The 18,654-nt window shown below is 34.1% G+C and overlaps 1 long non-coding RNA gene across 1 annotated transcript; it reads right to left on the reverse strand.

Moving 5' to 3' along the window:
* Nucleotides 1-6,580: 6,580 nt before the first annotated feature.
* LOC143083708 (uncharacterized) lies at nucleotides 6,581-10,741 on the reverse strand. Its single transcript, XR_012980846.1, has 2 exons — nucleotides 10,640-10,741; nucleotides 6,581-8,634 (listed from the first exon to the last, which is right to left on the reverse strand). It is a non-coding gene; the product is annotated as an uncharacterized LOC143083708 (long non-coding RNA).
* Between the last annotated feature and the right edge of the window lie 7,913 nt (nucleotides 10,742-18,654).

An 18,654-nucleotide genomic window follows, 5' to 3' on the forward strand; every position in this document is an offset into this window, starting at 1 on the left:
GAAAGTCGTCTTAGTAGAGATCTAGACAAAATTATAAATCCGATTTTTATTTCGGAGGCAGCATAGGAAGGGTGGTATAAAATTTTGGAAAAAGGAGGGGCCGAACTGATTTTACGCGACTTTAATCTGTAAAGAATGAATAGTGGAACTTTAATTATGCCTGTACATCTGTCATTTAGCGACAATTAATCTTCCAAGATCCTACCAATAACACAGCTTCACTAGCTATGATATCGAAATAGATGGAAAGTACACATTTCAGACGTCAAATATAGGACTGATTGAATGTATTTCTAAAAGAATAAATTGTACTATGCAGATGATAAGTTGATACATGGAAATGGCTTGAATTGCTGTACTGCCTTGATATGATGATAATTACGAAAGCAACTTTATACAAATCGCTGGACTCGATCGGAATTAAATGTGATTCATCGATATTGCAATTAATACTTACATTTCAAAGTTGAGAAAATATTTTTTCACTGGCATACATATAAAAGATTTTGTCTTGTGTATGATTATTTTTGCAACAAATAGTTTATGCCCGTATTAAACAAGTTTGGATAATCTTAGTTAGTACAACATACACGACATATCAACATGTTACCAAACCTTTAAACAGACTTATTAAGAATGGATATTATTACGATACGGTTGGCAGATCATTAAAGAAGATATATTGTGGCTTTAATATTGATTCACTTTGCATCGGAAATAAACACATTTATTCTTAAATCAGTTTGCATAACATTGATTGCGTTCTACTCATATATTTTATGTTATTATACTTAACGTTAGAATGCCATATTTTGATTGGATAATACGAGAGTGTTGATTTACTCTATCACATGGCTGAGCGGTTGACAATTTTTTTTAATATCACCCTCTCGTCTAGACCAATCAAAAATCGATAATGTAAAGGATAATGAATTGAATTTACATCAAGTCATTAATGACAATGCTTAAATTCTACGTTTTGGCTCAGATTAAATTATTTGACTGTCAAACTAAAAACATAAAACATTTTGCTAAACTTCTGTTGATTTTTTAATACCCAAAACGTTGTTATGTGCATGACGTCATAGAAAAATACTATAAATACAATTCATCCGTAAGATACAATAACGATAGGACATTCAGTATAATAAATTAGATAACACAGAGACCTGAGAGGGTGATACAGAAAATTGGTACCCAAACCATGTCGACAATGGTATCTCGGGGTAACAATCTGATTTATCACCCTCTCAGATATGTGTTATTTTTATAATGGTATGGTACGTAACCCCTAACGAGAAGGATTGTGCTTGATATTCATAGGACGAGGACATAATATTTCAATCAGTTTTATTGATGTCTTGAACTGGCATGTCAGTAACTGCTAGTAGTCCTTTGTAAATTCATGTATCATTACCATTTTACTTAGTTTCTTTTTTTTTTACTGACACCGGACTCTGTGATACCTCTAGGTCTTTTTTTAAATTGTGTCATTTGCAAAAGACCATAGTATATCTCCTTTTCCATTTTGACAGACAATCGAATCTGTATTTGTCTTTTCATAATATATTACATTTCCTAATGAAGCCACAAACACCGTAGTCCTTATTACTGCTAATACAGTAAGTATTGTGATTCCTTATCTTTATCTCTTGTAGTTACCTTTCAGAGGGAGAAGTGATAAAACTGCCTTCACTTTTTGTTATACCAAAGCAAGGTGAATCAGTAGGGATATTTCTGAATGTTTTCCCATGATTTAAGATTAACTAGTTTAATGTTTTAACAGTTTAGTAAATAGCTGCAACAGTTTCACTATCAACGCACACAACATCATGAATATCAGGCATGATTTGGCAATTGCTTTTTCAATATTTCCATCAGGTGAACACACAATCAGATAAGACGGTAGATAGTTTGACTGTACCATTTTTTCAGCAGATAAAAAAACCAGCCTAATACATAAGTAGTTGAAGTATCTATTTTTCCTATCAATGTCAGTGTTATTTGTTAAACAAAACCTTCAGGTTCCACATTGACTTTCATGAGCTGCGCTTGGCACTCATTTTCTTCTTCGTAATGAGAGTTTGCTGCTCACTAGGAAGCTATTAAACCAAGAGTTCCAAATGAAAAAGTTAAAATAATCCCTTCGTAAATTTTACCGACTCCATCACGAGGTGGTTGACCGTTATGAAATAACCGTGAAGTTCATTGAGGTCTATTTTGCTGTCGAGATGATATTTCTTACTCGCGGTCTAGAATGTCCGAATAATTGCTATATCATGCAAATGTATAGATAAAGAAAGTATCTTTTGGGTTCAATATTTTTAGGCCAGGTTTTGGTGTGCGTACAGCACGTAGTAAATACCGTCTACTGGTCGGTGATATATGGTGTCGGTGATATATAGTGTCGATTATACAAATGGTGTATTATTGGTAATATGGTTACAACTCTGTTTACTGATATCAATTACAACTCCTGGAGTCGGTGAAATTTTCGGTAAGAATTATTCAAAGAAGTCCGTTTAAATATGTGTTTAACGATTCCAGCAGTCCGTGCAGTATTATGCAGTTTCAAGTCGTCATTGCTCATTTGAAGTTATCATTGCAGTAAAAGTATAAAATCTAGTGTTCTTTTCTTCAATTTCGAATCAACCAAAAATGCGTGAAAATAGTTATTTTTTCTGTCCGCTATATATTAAAGATATTCAAGGGGACAACCCAAAGTTATTCTACAGTACATGCAACGTTCAACCTTTGCCGGGCGTGTGCAGAGTTCATGATGGTGTGCGGACTGTTATTGTTCAGTTTTATTTTGTTTATTTCATAACATTATATTTAGTTCTGTTTTGTGTGTGTTTATTTAGTTATATTTGTATGTATTCATTTCATTATTTCATTTATGTTCAATTTACTTTACTTTTGTTTTGTTTATAAATTTATATTTAAATTAGTTTGGTATAACATTGGCCACTTGACAATCCAAAGAACTTACTTCGTTACACAATAACCTTCCCTTTTCACAAATTTGACCTACAGAATTAGACTATTAACCGTATTTGTAATAGTATAAGCAACATGTAGTGTGCTTTATGTGCAGAAGGATCTGCATACACTTCTGGAGCACCTGAGATCACCAGTAGTTTTTAGAGGGGTTCGTGTTGCTTAGTTTTATATGTTGTGTACTATTATTTGTCTGTTTGTCTTTTATTAGCCATGGCGTTGTCAGTTTATTTTCAATCTATGAGTTTGACTGTCCCTCTGGTACCTTTTGTCCCTCTTTTTGAATGGTTGGACTTCTACGACAGGTTTCCCAAACGTAGTTGTTTCGGTACTTATACTTCGTAATGAAGTATCTAACTAATAAGAAACTATTTTTATACATTCAAGTCTAATGTTCGGTTTCTGATTTATTCGGTTTCATTCCTAATTGCTTGATTCCTTAACATTTTTTAATAAAAGTTGCATAATTCCATAATTCTTTAAGCTTTCTAAATCTTCTATGCACTCGTCAATTTCAGTTTGGTGTTTTTTCAGAGATGCAATGAAGCTCTGTATTTGTTGGATCGATTTTTCCACAGCTTTGTTAAGTCCAGCTTTGAAATTGTCTTGTGTTAAGTCGAGATGGTGATTTGTCTGCTGTCGAATCGCTAATATTTCGGATTCAATTAACGTTTGCGAAGCTGAAAATGAACATAAATTGTTTTGTCTGTGTTCCAGAATCAAACCAAAGTTTTCCTTCAGTTCGTGAAGTGATGACTCAATTTCTGTAAAAGCCTCAGATGTTTTGCTATTCTGAATCACATCTTCAACGAGAAACATTTCTTTACATTCCCGGTGCTGTTCAGAAATGGCAAATTTTCTACAAACGCACTCGTTATGCTCTTTGCAAAACAATAAATATTTCTCATCATGCTTTACGTAGTTTCGTTTTTTGTTTTCAATAAAAGCTGGCAACGTTTCATATTTACCAATAGGAAAAACAGTGTGGTTTCTTGAGGCCTTAGATAAGCTATGATGTTTTCTGCATTATTGGCACAATCCTTCGTTACAATCAGAGCACCAAACAACAGAAAGCTTCTAAATATGTCGCAAATCACAAATACAACAATTTTTAAACGAGGAAGCCATAGCCTGTAAACATAGTATATGTTGTGTAAAATTTGTAAGTTTGATATAAAGCTAAGAAGTTGTTGTATGATTGCCAGTTAGACTTCTCTCCACAAAAGACCAAATGAAATTGTCCGTTCCTAAATTTTATAGACGTCATCACGAGTTTGTTGACCGTTTTTGAAGATTGTTGCGAATATGTTCCAAATGTCGGAGATACAATTGTGTTCCTCTTTCCCCGAATGTGATCTTCCGATTTTGATTTATAAACGGCTTTGTAATAACACGGCGGGTGCCACATGTGGATCAGGATCTGCTGACTCTTCTGGGGATCGTCCATAATTTGTTCATGGGGTTTGTGTTGTCTAATTTTGATTTTTGTGTATTATTGGTTGTCTCTTTTTCATTTTCTTTTTTCGTCGATTTAGTTTATTTCGACCGATATGTTTGATTGCTTTTTTTGTGATATTTACCCTCTATTTCGACAATGGAGGCAATATAACAATAGATCACCAAACGTACTCTTACAATGAGCAAAATCAAAACCACGTCATTCCTAAATGAAATGAAATGAAATGACAAGTATAAAATAATTCAAAAAAAAAAAAAACCAACTAACTTATGTACAAAATAATTAACGAAAAACAAAAAAATAATATATAGTAATAAACATTGACAAACGACCACTATTAAGTTAAAGGCTCTTAATGTGTAACATGGACATGCAGCATGAGGGCTTGGTTAAACTAGTGTCTGAAGGCACAAACCCTCTCCTTGTTACTTTTAGAAGTGTGTTCCTATCATGTTTTCGTGATATCCATATTATTAGTTCCTTGTAATTTTCTTAACATCCCCTAAATAAAAAAGCCCCTTGTCTTTGATTACACATCCGCAGGTCAGATAAACAAGGTTATAAGCTACAACAATTTCACATTGAAATACTATTCATGACACTATTTTACAATGGAATACTGCCAATTATTATTTCTATAATTCTGTCCGTGAAATTATTTCCTGGTAAAATTATTTCTCCCTGACGACTCCTCTGCCATAATATTGTTCGAGTGTTCTACATTATTTCATGAAATGTATTGTATATCCGCCCGCGAAAACTGCATCTAAATGTCTGCTATACGGAAACATTTATTATGTATATTTGAAATACCGTTAGGAAAGTATTTTGTCTACAAAACAAATATATATTCTAACATTTAAACCTTTCAAATTGGTATTTATAGTTGATGATAATAACTGTATCTGGTATACGTGTTTTGCTTTTGATTAATAAAATTGAAAACGTTATTGATCATGTATATCTATGTCTATAATTACCCTTTAGTGAGACAACATTTATGAATTTTTTTTTGAGATATAGAAGAAAATAATAATGATGTTTAACTTCCAAATAACACAAACATGTCATTATAATCAAACGATTCAATATTGGCAAAATACCTAAACTATTTTTTATATACAAATCGTTCTTCTTTGGACATTATTTTAGAGACGGAAACAAAATATAATAACTAAGAATACGATACACTCGATAAAATAGGGAATACAATCTAAAACAATATGTCTTATTGAGATCATCGCCCTTATGCAAGAGAGGATTTAATCAACCAATTTAGCCCATCCAGTTATATATTTTGGAATGGAAGCCGTAATCCACCTATAAACGTATTTGTTATGACAGCATTTTTTAAGCTTTTGTACATACCTTGGATGCAATCAAACATACAAACGTTAACTGTCAAAAACTAAGGAAGTAAATAATACGTCATATTTCTGTAATCTCGTAAATATAGAAATAGATTAGATAATTTAAACTTTTAAAAATCAATGAAATGAAAAATAACAGCAACATAGTTAAATGGCACATTTAGTTTCAAATAGACCTAAAAATCTTGGTTTGTTTGCCACAAAATCCCGTTTGAATTTCAAATGCAATGAAACTATAAATAATGATGCTCTGCTCGAAGTTTCCCTTTTGTATATGTTCAAAACGGCCCATCTCTATTATTCATTATCTTTGCTGTTTTCATGCTATTGCGGTTTGGAAATTTCGTAATTCAATACATACAGTTGGCTTCAATAACTTTAAGGTTCATCATAACAAATGGACAAATATTGCCGTATGTTCACCTCAAAAACTACTCTGTGTACAGACCAACCTATGAAGTTTGGAAGTTTGGAAGTTTTAAGGCCCGACATCCACTACATATATAAAAGTTAAAAGTATTTTGCATATCAGAAAGATAAAATCTGTTTTAGTTTTTAATGGGCATTTTTTTCTTCATGCAGAAGGTGTAAAAATAAACATATCAGTTGTTTTCAGAAAACGTTCATGTATTCACAAAACTCCAAGATATTCTTAAATTTACAACTAAGTTTATTTCTGTAGAATATTTGGAATGCCTAAACAAATATCAATTATAAACCTAAATATTATATTATCAAACATCAGAAGTAATAGATTACAAGACATTTATTTGATAACCACATAAATGCAACTTCACAATGGATAGAACATGATAAACAATAAAAAAGAAAACACACAGTGGACCTCCACATTTATACAAAATATGAAAATAAAATGTGGCATCAATGCAAACGATAAAGAATCCAAAAACCTAAACCAAAACCATTTACTTGTAGTTGAATATATTTTGAACACATTTTTTCATGTATTTCATATACATTATGTACAAATTGCCTCCTAATACACAACCTTTCAATCCAAAAATGAAATCAAATGCAGTTGATATAATAAAATAAGTTGTCATTGTCCATAATTTAGTTAAAAACAATATAACAGTAGCGTTTATTTTAAGCATAGTTAACATTGTATACAAGTACTTGACCATTTCGTTCGTTTGCCACAAGCAAAGATTTCGATTTGATGTTGTAGTCGATTGCCCATGGTTTTAAAACCAAGTCTGTTTTTGAAAGGAGTATTTTGTGTTCTTTGCCATCAGAAGATATTGCAACGACGCTATTTGAATTGTTCCCAGCGACGAACACATTTCCGAATTCATCTACTGCGATACACCTGTGTTTTCGTAAAGCCGTTTTGTTTGTAAATGTCCACAGCATCTCACCGTTCCTATTTTGACAGATGATGGTATCTGTTTCTTCGCCTTTTCCAAAGAACAGTTTATTTCCCAGAGAGGCGACATAATTTGAGGAAATAGAACTACAAATGGTATTTGTCTTGTTATCCCCTAAGCTGATTTCCTGCAACTGTCCATTATTTGGGGAAACTATTAAACTGCCATTTGTGTAAGTCAAGCCTAGACAGGGAAAGATTGTTTGGATCCTTTTTATTGTTTTCCCTGATTCAAGACTAACTATTGAAATGTTTTTATCAGAAGCTGATGCTACTGCAATAGTTTCTTTACCGACACAAGAAACATCAAAAATTTTGGGCATTATGTTAGTTATTTTTTTTTCAAGTGTCCCATCAGGTGTTAATAACAACAAAAACGAGGGGTCATAGTTTGAAATCACAAGTCTACCGCAATGCAAAATACAGCAACCTGACACATTTGACGCTGATGTTTTTATTTTCGTTTTTAAGGTCAATGTGATATGATCAATTGTTTTAGGCTCCGCCTTTACTTTCATCAACTGAGCCTGGCTCTCTTTCGTCCTTCGTATTGGCAGTTTACATGATTGCACGCCTACAACAGGTTTTCCGAACGTAGTTATTTCGTTTTTAATGTTATTTAATACAGTGTCTATCTCGTACGAAACTACAGTGTGAGCCAAACTACCACCATTTATCCAAGACTGCATGTCATTTTCTATTTGATTCAGTTTATTTTCTAAAAGCCTTGTTCCTATATATGTTTGCATATCGGTTGCATGATTTTTTATGCTTTCTACATCTTCTATACACTCGTCTGTTTCTCTTTGGTTATTCTTCAGTGATGCAATGAAAGTTTGTATTTGATGGGTCGATTTTTCCACAGCTTTGTTTAATTCAACAATGAAATGGTCTTGTATTTCATCAAGGTGTTGATTTATCTGGCGTCGAATGGCTGATATGTGGGACTCTATTTTCTGTTTCGAACCAAACAGCGAAGATATATTCGTTTGTCTGTCCTCAAGGATAAGTTTAAGATTTTCTTTCATTTCTTGGAATGAGGACTCGATTTCGGTAAAGGTTACAGATGTTTTAGCATTTTGAATGACATCTTCAACGGGGAACATTTCTTTACATTCTACGTGTTTCGCAGAAATAGCGCATTTTCTACATAAAACTTCATTGTGCTCCTTGCAAAACAATTGGTACTTCTCGTTATGTTCATCGCAGTGCAGATTGATGTTCGCGATAAATGATGGCAATTTATGGTATTCGTCAAAAGGAACAGTCTTGTGGTTTCTTGTTGCCTTTGACAAGCTATGGTGTTCTATACAGTCTTGGCATAGTCCTTCATCACAGTGTGGGCACCAAACCACGGATGGCTTAGAAACGTGTCTTGAACTACAAATACCACAATGATCAAAAGAGGAAGCCATCAGCTGTAAAACAATTTTTACATTATTATAATTAATCAGATATATCAAAATTCAGAATGAGGACAAAACACTAAGATCTTAAATTTATAATGAATTATGATTATATTAAATATAAGTCCTGCCGCATTATATTTTCCCTTATTTTTCAATTTTGCACTGTAATCAAATAAATCAAATCGCCGTGTGAATGTTGTAATGTTGTTAAATCCAAGTGTTGTGAAATTGAACATGAAGTTTAAAAACGCGATATCATAAAATATTTGACAGAGTTCAGAAATAGTTGTAGAAATTCAATATTTTCGGATATGAAGAGTAACTCGATTGTCTTTTGAATAGACAAACACATTAAATGCATGAAGCACCCCCTTTCTGGAGATAGAACACTTTGCGACAAACAATGTTGACAAGAAATTGATCCCTATATATCTATTAGAGATAGATCATTGATTTTTCAATTGTATAATAACCCCATTTCGGGAATGATTATTTTTTAAAGAATAACTCATAGATTGAGTTCAAACCATGGAACAATTTCAGCATAGTTCTGCATTGCTAATTTTAGTAACTAATATTTTACAGCAACAAAACTAGAAAAATGAAGACAAAAGTCACACCACTATGAAACTATTCCCTGAACTGCCGTAGTCCAACTAGATGAATACTAGTAAGCTATTATATTTAAATGGGAGTGTGAAGATAGAACATTGTAGTTCTGACAAAAGTGTAAAAATCTCGTATCATAGATGTAAATTAAGGGAAATTGATTATTGCACATAAATATCAAATGTCAAATGTATAGCTATCTCAATTTTTATCAAAATAGATATTTAACACTCTAAGACTCACACGACGAAATATCATGTTGATAACAAAATACATACCATAAAAACGTATTGTAAGCTCTTTTACTTCGTATTTGCTTTGGCATATATTAGATACCCCAAAGGCATGTCACCGTTAAGGTTCATCCTAACCCTGTATTTGCACCGCAAATTTCACTCTGGGTACAGACAAACCTGTTCATCTTAAGAACTTTTAGAGTATGTACCTATATACACAAAATTTAAAAGTTTCAGATTATGATTTTGCTTTTAATTTATTTTAATTCCTGCAGAAGATGCAAAAATAAACTAATTTGGGAATGAGGTTCGAGAAGCTCCCCTCCTATAATCAATATTGTAAGTTATATTAATTGTATCGATTGACAATAGGTGGACAATAGATATCTGCAATGCGCGTGAGAGAATGAGCCGCATCAAATTTGTAATGATATCAATCATTTGTATTTACTTAACTTGATTAGCTTTACCTGTTTACATGTGCATCTAATCTTAGTACCGCCTACCAGATGGAGTGACATTTTAACTGATTAAATATATAATTGTATTTTGGGGATTCCAAGCAGTTGTTATAATCATGTCTTACTGTATTATTAAAGTATTAGAATTTACATGGATTTAGTTATCAGTCATTAAGCTACTGAAGAATATAACAAAATTAAACTCAAGTGTTTGTTTATTTTTTTTTATCTTCTGCACACTGGAAAAAATGCACATCAAAATCCAGGTAAGGTTTTTTTTTTAAATAGACTGCATATATGTTTCCTATATCTAGGTCCAGCCATGCCTAATCATTTTTCTAGATGTTTTGGTTTGTCTATACTCAGAGCAGATTTGTAGTGTAAATACGGATATATATTTTAAATTCCTTTTGATGAACCTTAAACATATAATGGATTGCAACTCAGTTTGATACAATTTTACAAGGAAAGCAATGCAAAAACCTTGGGTCTACTTCACAACATTTTGTCACATATTTCGATTGTTATTTTAGGAAGTGTTTCACCGTTTCATTTCCAGTTTCATGAATTTGTTCAGGCAACTTTATGGGTAGACGCCCCTCTGTGTCTGTAATGTGCTAAATCAACCAGCAAAATGAATAAGTTAGAATGATCTTTCGTTTAATGTATAAAACGATTAATTTTGATAGCAATAACTCTTGTACATACCTTAAATTTAATAAAACACAAGAACAGTAGCTCAGTTCATCAAATTTAACAAGCTCAATCCTGTGTTAAAGGAAGCAAATAACACGTCACTTTCCTCTAATCACGTGGTATATCAACAGGTAAGATAACTTAAGAATACAATCTTTATTTAGCTCACATTGTTTTAATTTTTCTATTTAATTGAAAAGGTACACTTAACAGGTAATTTTAAAGATACAATGGACAACACAAAGAGCACGGTCTGAAGCTCTAATTAGTCATGTAAGTGGAGGTGTAAGACTTATTTGGCAAAGTTTACCATTGTATAAATTTTGACAGATGAGTGTACGTAAAAACTTTAAAAGGCAGTTCGAAAATGTTATATCCCTCATAATATTTGCTTCTGATTTTCTTAAGAATGAGAAAAATTATTTATAAGATAAGAAGCAATTGAGCTAGCTTAAAATAACTGTGAATACTCTTAGATATCATCTTTGTCTTTATGTTGTTTGCTTTCTGTGCATAGTGCCGATCTGATGAGCCAAGTCATTTCCAACTAAAGCTGATACTAATGTTGGGATGTCTCGCAACCGTCTCAGGGCTTATGGGGAGGATGTAGCAATCACAGATATAAATGACCCTGCCTCATTCACTATGTACCTAAGTTAGTAAGAAGCATGCAGTTTATAGATTGTTTTTCCATTATTATTTTGTCATATAAGACAAGGCAGTTAGGTTTTTAAATTTGAATGGTTTGAAAGGTTGTCATCTAAATGTCTTTTGAAGCTGACTACATGGTACCAGTTATGGTCATTGTGGAAAACCGATCGTGACTTAAAATTGCTAACATCCTACTCATTTTGACATTTTTGGAAAGTTGTCTTATTGGCAATCATACCACCTTATATAATTACAACCACATATCTCCTAAATGACATCGGACATTATTTCTATACGTGTTTATTAACTTTACTAACATTGTGCAGCAAGTTCATATTTATGATCCTAACAAATTGTATTGCAAGACAAAGTAAGTATTTGTTATTTGACGCGTTAAGTAAAGAACCATGATAATGTAAAAACATATAAGCATTTTATAGTGTTGTATACAAAGATCAAGTGTCTCACAAAAAACTGCTGAAAATAGCTATTTTGATAATGGATTTTTTTTAAATCCGCTTTGGTTTGATTATGTTTTTGATAAAACAAAAGATGTATGCCTTAAAATATTGAAGGTCGCCATAGGTCAATTTTAATTTCCATTACTTTGCTTCAGAATGTTATTATGATGTCCAAACTTGGAGAATAAAGCATTTCCTGAATTTTGTAATTGATAAATAAAGTACGAGCGATGCAGTATATTTTTCTTAATTTCCCGAGAATATCACTTCTTATAAATATCGATTTATTAGTAATGTGAAGATAATTGTAAAAGATAAAACTTGAAAATAGACTTCTTTACAATATCGATATTATGCTTCGTTTTCAGATATAAGTTGATAGATTACGCTTTACTAGTACTTAAAAAACCGACCGGCCTGAAGGGCCAAGTGAGCTTTTCTCACCACTTGGCGTCCGTCGTCTGTCGTTCGTCGTCGTTGTCCGTCGTATGTCGTCCGTCGTCGTCGTCCGTCGTCATCGTTAACTTTTTACATTTTGAACTTCTTCTAGAGAACTACTGAATGGAATGAAACCAAACATGGCACGAATGTTCCTTATGAGGTGCTGACCAAGTGTTGTTACTTTGTAGCCGATCCATTATCCAAGATGGCCACCAGCATGGGACTTAGTTTAACATAGGACCCTATTTGAAATACATACAAATGTCTTTTTTTAGTGAACCACTGAAAGGAATGAAACCAAACATAGCAAGAATGTTCCTAATGAGATGCTGACTTAGTGTTGTAACTTTGTTCCCGATCCAACATCCAAGATGGCCACCAGCGGGGGACTTAGTTTAACATAGGACCCTATTAGAAATACATACAAATGTCTTCTTTTAGTGAACCACTGAAAGGAATGAAACCAAACATAGCAAGAATGTTCCCAATGAGATGCTGACCTATTGTTGTAACTTTGTTCCCGATCCAACATCCAAGATGGCCGCCAACGGGGGACTTAGTTTAACATAGGACCCTATGGGAAATTCATACAAATTTCTTCTTTTAAATAACCACTGAATGGAATGAAACCAAACATAACAGAAATGTTTCTTATGAGATGCTGATCAAGTGTCGATACTTTGTATCCGATCCATCATCAAAGATGGACGCCAGCAGGGGGGCTTAGTTTAATATAGGATACAAAAGTCTCCTTCTAGAGAACCACTGAATTGAATGAAATCAAACATATCATGAATGTTTCTTTCCATATGAGGTGCTGGCCGCGGATTGTTACTTTATAGTCAAATTTTATCTTTTTTTATATGATTTCAAAAGCCCAAGTAAAGTCAGGTGAGCGATACAGGCTCTTGAGAGCCTATAGTTTTAAGAAATACAACGGCAATCACAAAACAATTAAATTGCAGAAGTATATATAAAAAAGAAGATGTGGTATGATTGCCAATGAGACAACTGTCCTCAAAAGACCAAATTGACACAGTAACAACTATAGATCACCGTACGGCCTTCAACAATGAGCAAAGCCCATACCGCATAGTCAGCTATAAAATGCCCCGATAAGACAATGTAAAGCAATTCAAACGAGTAAACTAACGGCCTTCTGTATATAAAAAACAATGCACGAAAAACAAATATGTAACACATAAACAAACGACAACCACTGAATTACAGGCTCCTGACTTGGGACAGGCACATACATAAATAATGTGGCGGGGTTAAACATGTTAGCGGGATATAACCAGCCATACGATTAAAGATACTTTTTAAAAGTAAGATACACCAAACCGCCCTGGAAACATAGGATATATTGTGTAAAGTAGATAAATGCGTTGTGTATAGATCGTGTTTATTCTAACGTCTGGCCATTGCTATCAGTAACGTCATAATTACATAAGTCAGGTAGCAACGTTAACATGTATATATACGCGCTAAATTCCCGACATTCGCGGGGCCGGCAAAAGTTAAAATATAAAAAATATTAATTACTTTAGATATCAATCGAATAGATATTACTGAAAATTAAATTATTAATTGTCTTTCTAAAACAAATTCAAATCATTCACTTATTAAATTTTCACTTTTAACGAAGTCTATTCAAATAAAATTGTCAGCTAGTAGTTCACTTTTGGGTAGTCCATTTCTTGATGTTCTCTCGAGCTCGGACAGATGCCTCTCGTTTTGGTTGAACTCTTGTCAACCTCTCTGTTGAAGTATCATCACTTTTGTCTTCTAAATTGTTAGTGTTTGTTCGGATTTCGAGAGGGTACAGTTTTACTATAGGACGTGATGTACGTCCTGCACAAGTTCGTAGTATTGCTGCTCTTGTAAAACCATCGTTTCTGGTGATCAATTCATCAACAACGGCAATGTTCCATCGGTTTTTTTGTAATTTATCATCCTGGACTTGCACTACATCTCCAATTTGAATAGTTTGTAGATTATTTCCAATTTGGCGATGAAACTCTCTTAGTGTCGTTATATACTCGGATTTCCCCGGTCTCAAAAATGCTCCATTAAACTCAACTGTTTATTCAACTGTTAATGCAGTTCTTGTTTTCCGCTATTCACGGCAATGTACTCAATATTCGGCTGTGGATACGGCGTTAAAGTTATTCTTCTTCCGTACAGTAAGTGTGACAGAGTTAACGGCTCCTCGTCCTCAATATCCGGTGATACGTAGGTCAATGGTCTATCGTTAATGATCGCTTCTTTTTCTGTCAGAATTGTTTGAAGTGTATCCATGGTAACGTAAGATCTACCTAATGATTTCCTCAAACAAGTTTTTGTAATTCCTATAAAATGTTCCCACCATCCACCATACCAGGGCAAATAAGGTGCAATCTAAGTTGTCTAACTAAAACAGTAGGCTTAATATACTTTAATTTCAAGTATAACATTTCGTCCCTAAATGAAGTTCTTTGGCATTTTAGTATCCAACACTCTGTTGCATCCTGCAATTCCTCTCTTGAAACGTATTTTGCCTTATTTCTCTGTAATATTGGCGAACGGCAATTTCGTATAAATCGTAATAGATAAGCTGTTATTCGTAGTAATTTTGATAATGTACTATATCTAGTAATTTGCACAATTTTGTGTATTCCTTGTTGATTATCTATTTCATTGTCCGCTGTACTTGAATCTTCTATATCTGTACTGATTAGTAATACTGTTGTGTCATTTGGCTTCCACGACGGCCATTTTGATATATCAGTGATCCAGTCGGGTCCGTTGAACCAAAGTGTGTTCTCTTCAAACTGTGCACGTTGAGTCCTCTAGTAAGAAAGTCAGCAGGATTATCTTTCATTGGGCAATATTTCCATTCTTGTGTATTGATCAATTTGCGTATTTCCGTTACTCTATTTCGTATGAACCTTTTCAATTGCTTTGAAGTTGATAACCACTGTTGAACTATCTGACTGTCTAACCAAAATGTTATGTCTTCTATGTGTAAAACTGATTTAACGTGATCGGCTAGTCGTGTTCCAATCAATGCGGCCATTAATTCCAGCTGTAGTAGTGTCAGTTGTTTAAGCGGTGCTACTCTATTTTGTGCAATAACTAAAGATGACTCATGATGGTTACATATGTAAACAGTTGCTCCGTATGCAGTTGTACTAGCGTCTACAAAAACGTGAAGTTGGGTTTTCTGATTTGGTAAATTGGGAAAATATCGTCTTTTCAATTCTGTTTAAGTCGTTTTCTCCAAATCCTTGGCTAAATTTTTCCATGTTGTCTGTATTTCTAATGGTAGTGGCTCATCCCATCCGTACTTCTGTTCCCACAATGTCTGCATTAAAATTTTTGCTCGTACGGATACAGGGCTAATTAATCCTAGCGGATCGTAAATACGTGACGACTGTTTAAGAATTTCCATGGCAACTTGGGAGAATAACGTTCGTTTTCAAATTTGATACAGTCTTGTTGATAAGTCTTTACAAAACTCTCCTCGTCGTCCTGTTGTGGTATTCCTTACGGTTCTAGATTCCAGAATTTCTCGATCTCGCTTTCCTCTACATGGTGTGAAGTAATATTCAAAAGAACTGATGAAGAAAAGGATTTCTTTTCGTTTATTATTACGGGTCCAGATAACAAGTAACCAATTTTTGATGCTACGGCTGTAGGTCCATTCCCTCTAATTACGTGATCTTGAACTACATCCAAATAATAATCGGCTTCTATCAAGAGTGAAACTACCAGCGTTATTTGCAGGATGTGCTAGCTTTAAATCTTTCAAGTATTGCAAATGGCGTGTAAAGTATTTCGTCTGATTTTGAAGTGGAACTGCAATATCTGGAACAATCAATGCATTAATGTTTACAATCTCACCTTTGTCAGTTTGTAGTTGAACGGTTGCTGTATCCAAATGGCATATATTCTTTTTCTTGTCTCCAAAAGCTGACAGTTCAATTGTGTCCCTTCCGCTTGGTAGTATCTGTAATTTTTCGGCTATACTCTGTGTGATGAATGAACGTTGCACCTTCGTCAAATAAAATTGTCAGCTGGTAGTTCACTTTTGGGTAGTCCATTTCTTGATGTTCACTCGAGCTCGGACAGATGATGAATGAACGTTGGGCACCTTCGAAAAATAAAATACTAGCTTCTGTGATCTGTTTCCCGTATGATATTGGTGCGAAAGCTGTTTTCAATAAAACGCTTGTGTGTTGTGAGGTATACATTATACTTTTCTACATTGGCTAGAGGTATAGGGGGAGGGTTGAGATCTCACAAACATGTTTAACCCCGCCGCATTTTTGCGCCTGTCCCAAGTCAGGAGCCTCTGGCCTTTGTTAGTCTTGTATTATTTTAATTTTAGTTTCTTGTGTACAATTTGGAAATTAGTATGGCGTTCATTATCACTGAACAAGTATATATTTGTTTAGGGGCCAGCTGAAGGACGCCTCCGGGTGCGGGAATTTTTCGCTACATTGAAGACCTGTTGGTGACCTTCTGCTGTTGTTTTTTTCTATGGTCGGGTTGTTGTCTCTTTGGCACATTCCCCATTTCCATTCTCAATTTTATTACTGTGGTTCTGGTTCTTCTGTTTTTACCAATCTTACAACGGTTGATTTCTCCTAGTTGTCCTGTCCTTTTTCCATCTGTAGCTTGTTCTTCGCAAATACTGGTGTGATGTTTCTTGTTGCATTTCTTACATCGGTTACGCAATTTACACTCGGAAACACCGTGGTTTCCTAGACAGTTGAAACATTTTTTTTCTTTTGCTTTACGATGTTTAGTCTTTCATTCACGCAAGAAATTATCGTGCAATCTCCCGGAAAATGTACACCAGTGATTTAGATGCATGGACGTTTTTTGTCATTGAAGCGTGTCTCATTGAGGCTTGTGTTGTTTGTATTGAAATTTCGCTGTGTTTTATTACGAGCTTCGGTCAGAAACGTTGCGGTAGTATGTAAACCGTCGCGGTCGGTAAATTCTCCCGCTTCAAGAACTCTCGCTGCTTTTGTGATGGCTTTTCTGAGATGGTTTAGAGTTATATGATCGCTATCATATTCACTGGTAATAATTTTTCTCGTTTCTACTGGTAGTTTACTAATGACTATAGGTACTAGTAGCGCGCCATACATTTCTTGTGTTTGACTCAAACATTCAAGACCTCTTACGTACGTTTATATGTAGTCTCCATACCTTCTTAGGCTGTTTAAATCATTTGACGGTGAAGGAAGATCGATTAAAGCTTACATGAAGGCATGAATAATTTTGTGAGGCGACCCCAACGGCTCTTTGAGCAAATTAACGGCAGTGGTGTAATTGGCATTCGTCAGTGCAAAACCTTCAATAGTTTGGGCGGCATGGCCATGGAGTTGGGCCTTCAAGTAACTAAATTTTTGTATCTCGGTCAAAGTACTGTTGAAATGAATAGTTGATTCATAGGAATCCCAAAAGGTTTGCCATTGTAAAATTTCCCAATCAAAGTGCGGTAAATCTAGTTTTGGTAATCTGTGGTTTTGACTGCTATTCGTTACCGAAGAAAAGCCTTGGTTGTACAAATCATTTGTAGACTGCAAGTCACGATGGGTATTTTGCATGGAGCGAAAATTATCAAAATGGGTTGGCTGTACATTAATTTCAGTTTCATTGCTGCGTATAACATTGGCATTGGTTAGCGATGAATTTGTAGGGTAAGATGGCATAAAACTGTTTGCATTTGGATCTAGACACGTTGATGCGACATTTTGAGAAAGTGAATCAGAATTTGATATTTTTCTAATTTTTCGAAGTTTGGACTCTAAATTAAACATATACTCATCATACTCTTGAATTTCGTCTGCTACATCCTCCTCCGACATTAAATCCAGTATCTTTTCATTCAAATCCACAATAGTACTCTGTTTCTGTTGAATTGCGTCCGAAATTAATGTCACATCGTCTTTATCTAAGTCCGAATTCTTTTCAATCTCATCAAATTTCTTTAATATCTTTGTAACTTGCCCTCTGTGTCCTCTACATACAGTTTTTAACTTTGATTCCATCGTTTCCGACAGTCACGGCACCATAAATGTTGTGTAAAGTAGATAAATGCGTTGTGTATATATCGTGTTTATTCTAACGTCTAGCCATTGCTATCAGTAACGTCATAATTACATAAGTCTGGAAGCAACGTAAACATTTATATATTTGCGCTAAATTCCCGACAGGATATCAACAATAGAAGCATAGAAGTGAATTCATTATATAGTAAGCCTACGAAAAACCTATTTGTTTATGTTCAAAAACTCTTATAATCTGGATCAGAAAACGTTAAAAGTCGACTAGGTACTTGAAGATCAAAATGTACCGAAAACACCTCTTTGTAGATTAAAAACACATAAAAGACGAGTTAAAATATCTTCCAAGAATTAAATACATCTGTATTGAAAAGAGGTAGAAATGAACCAAGAATAATACACCGGTACATAA

The sequence above is a fragment of the Mytilus galloprovincialis genome, chromosome 7, assembly GCF_965363235.1.
Source record: "Mytilus galloprovincialis chromosome 7, xbMytGall1.hap1.1, whole genome shotgun sequence".
Classification (NCBI taxonomy): domain Eukaryota; kingdom Metazoa; phylum Mollusca; class Bivalvia; order Mytilida; family Mytilidae; genus Mytilus; species Mytilus galloprovincialis.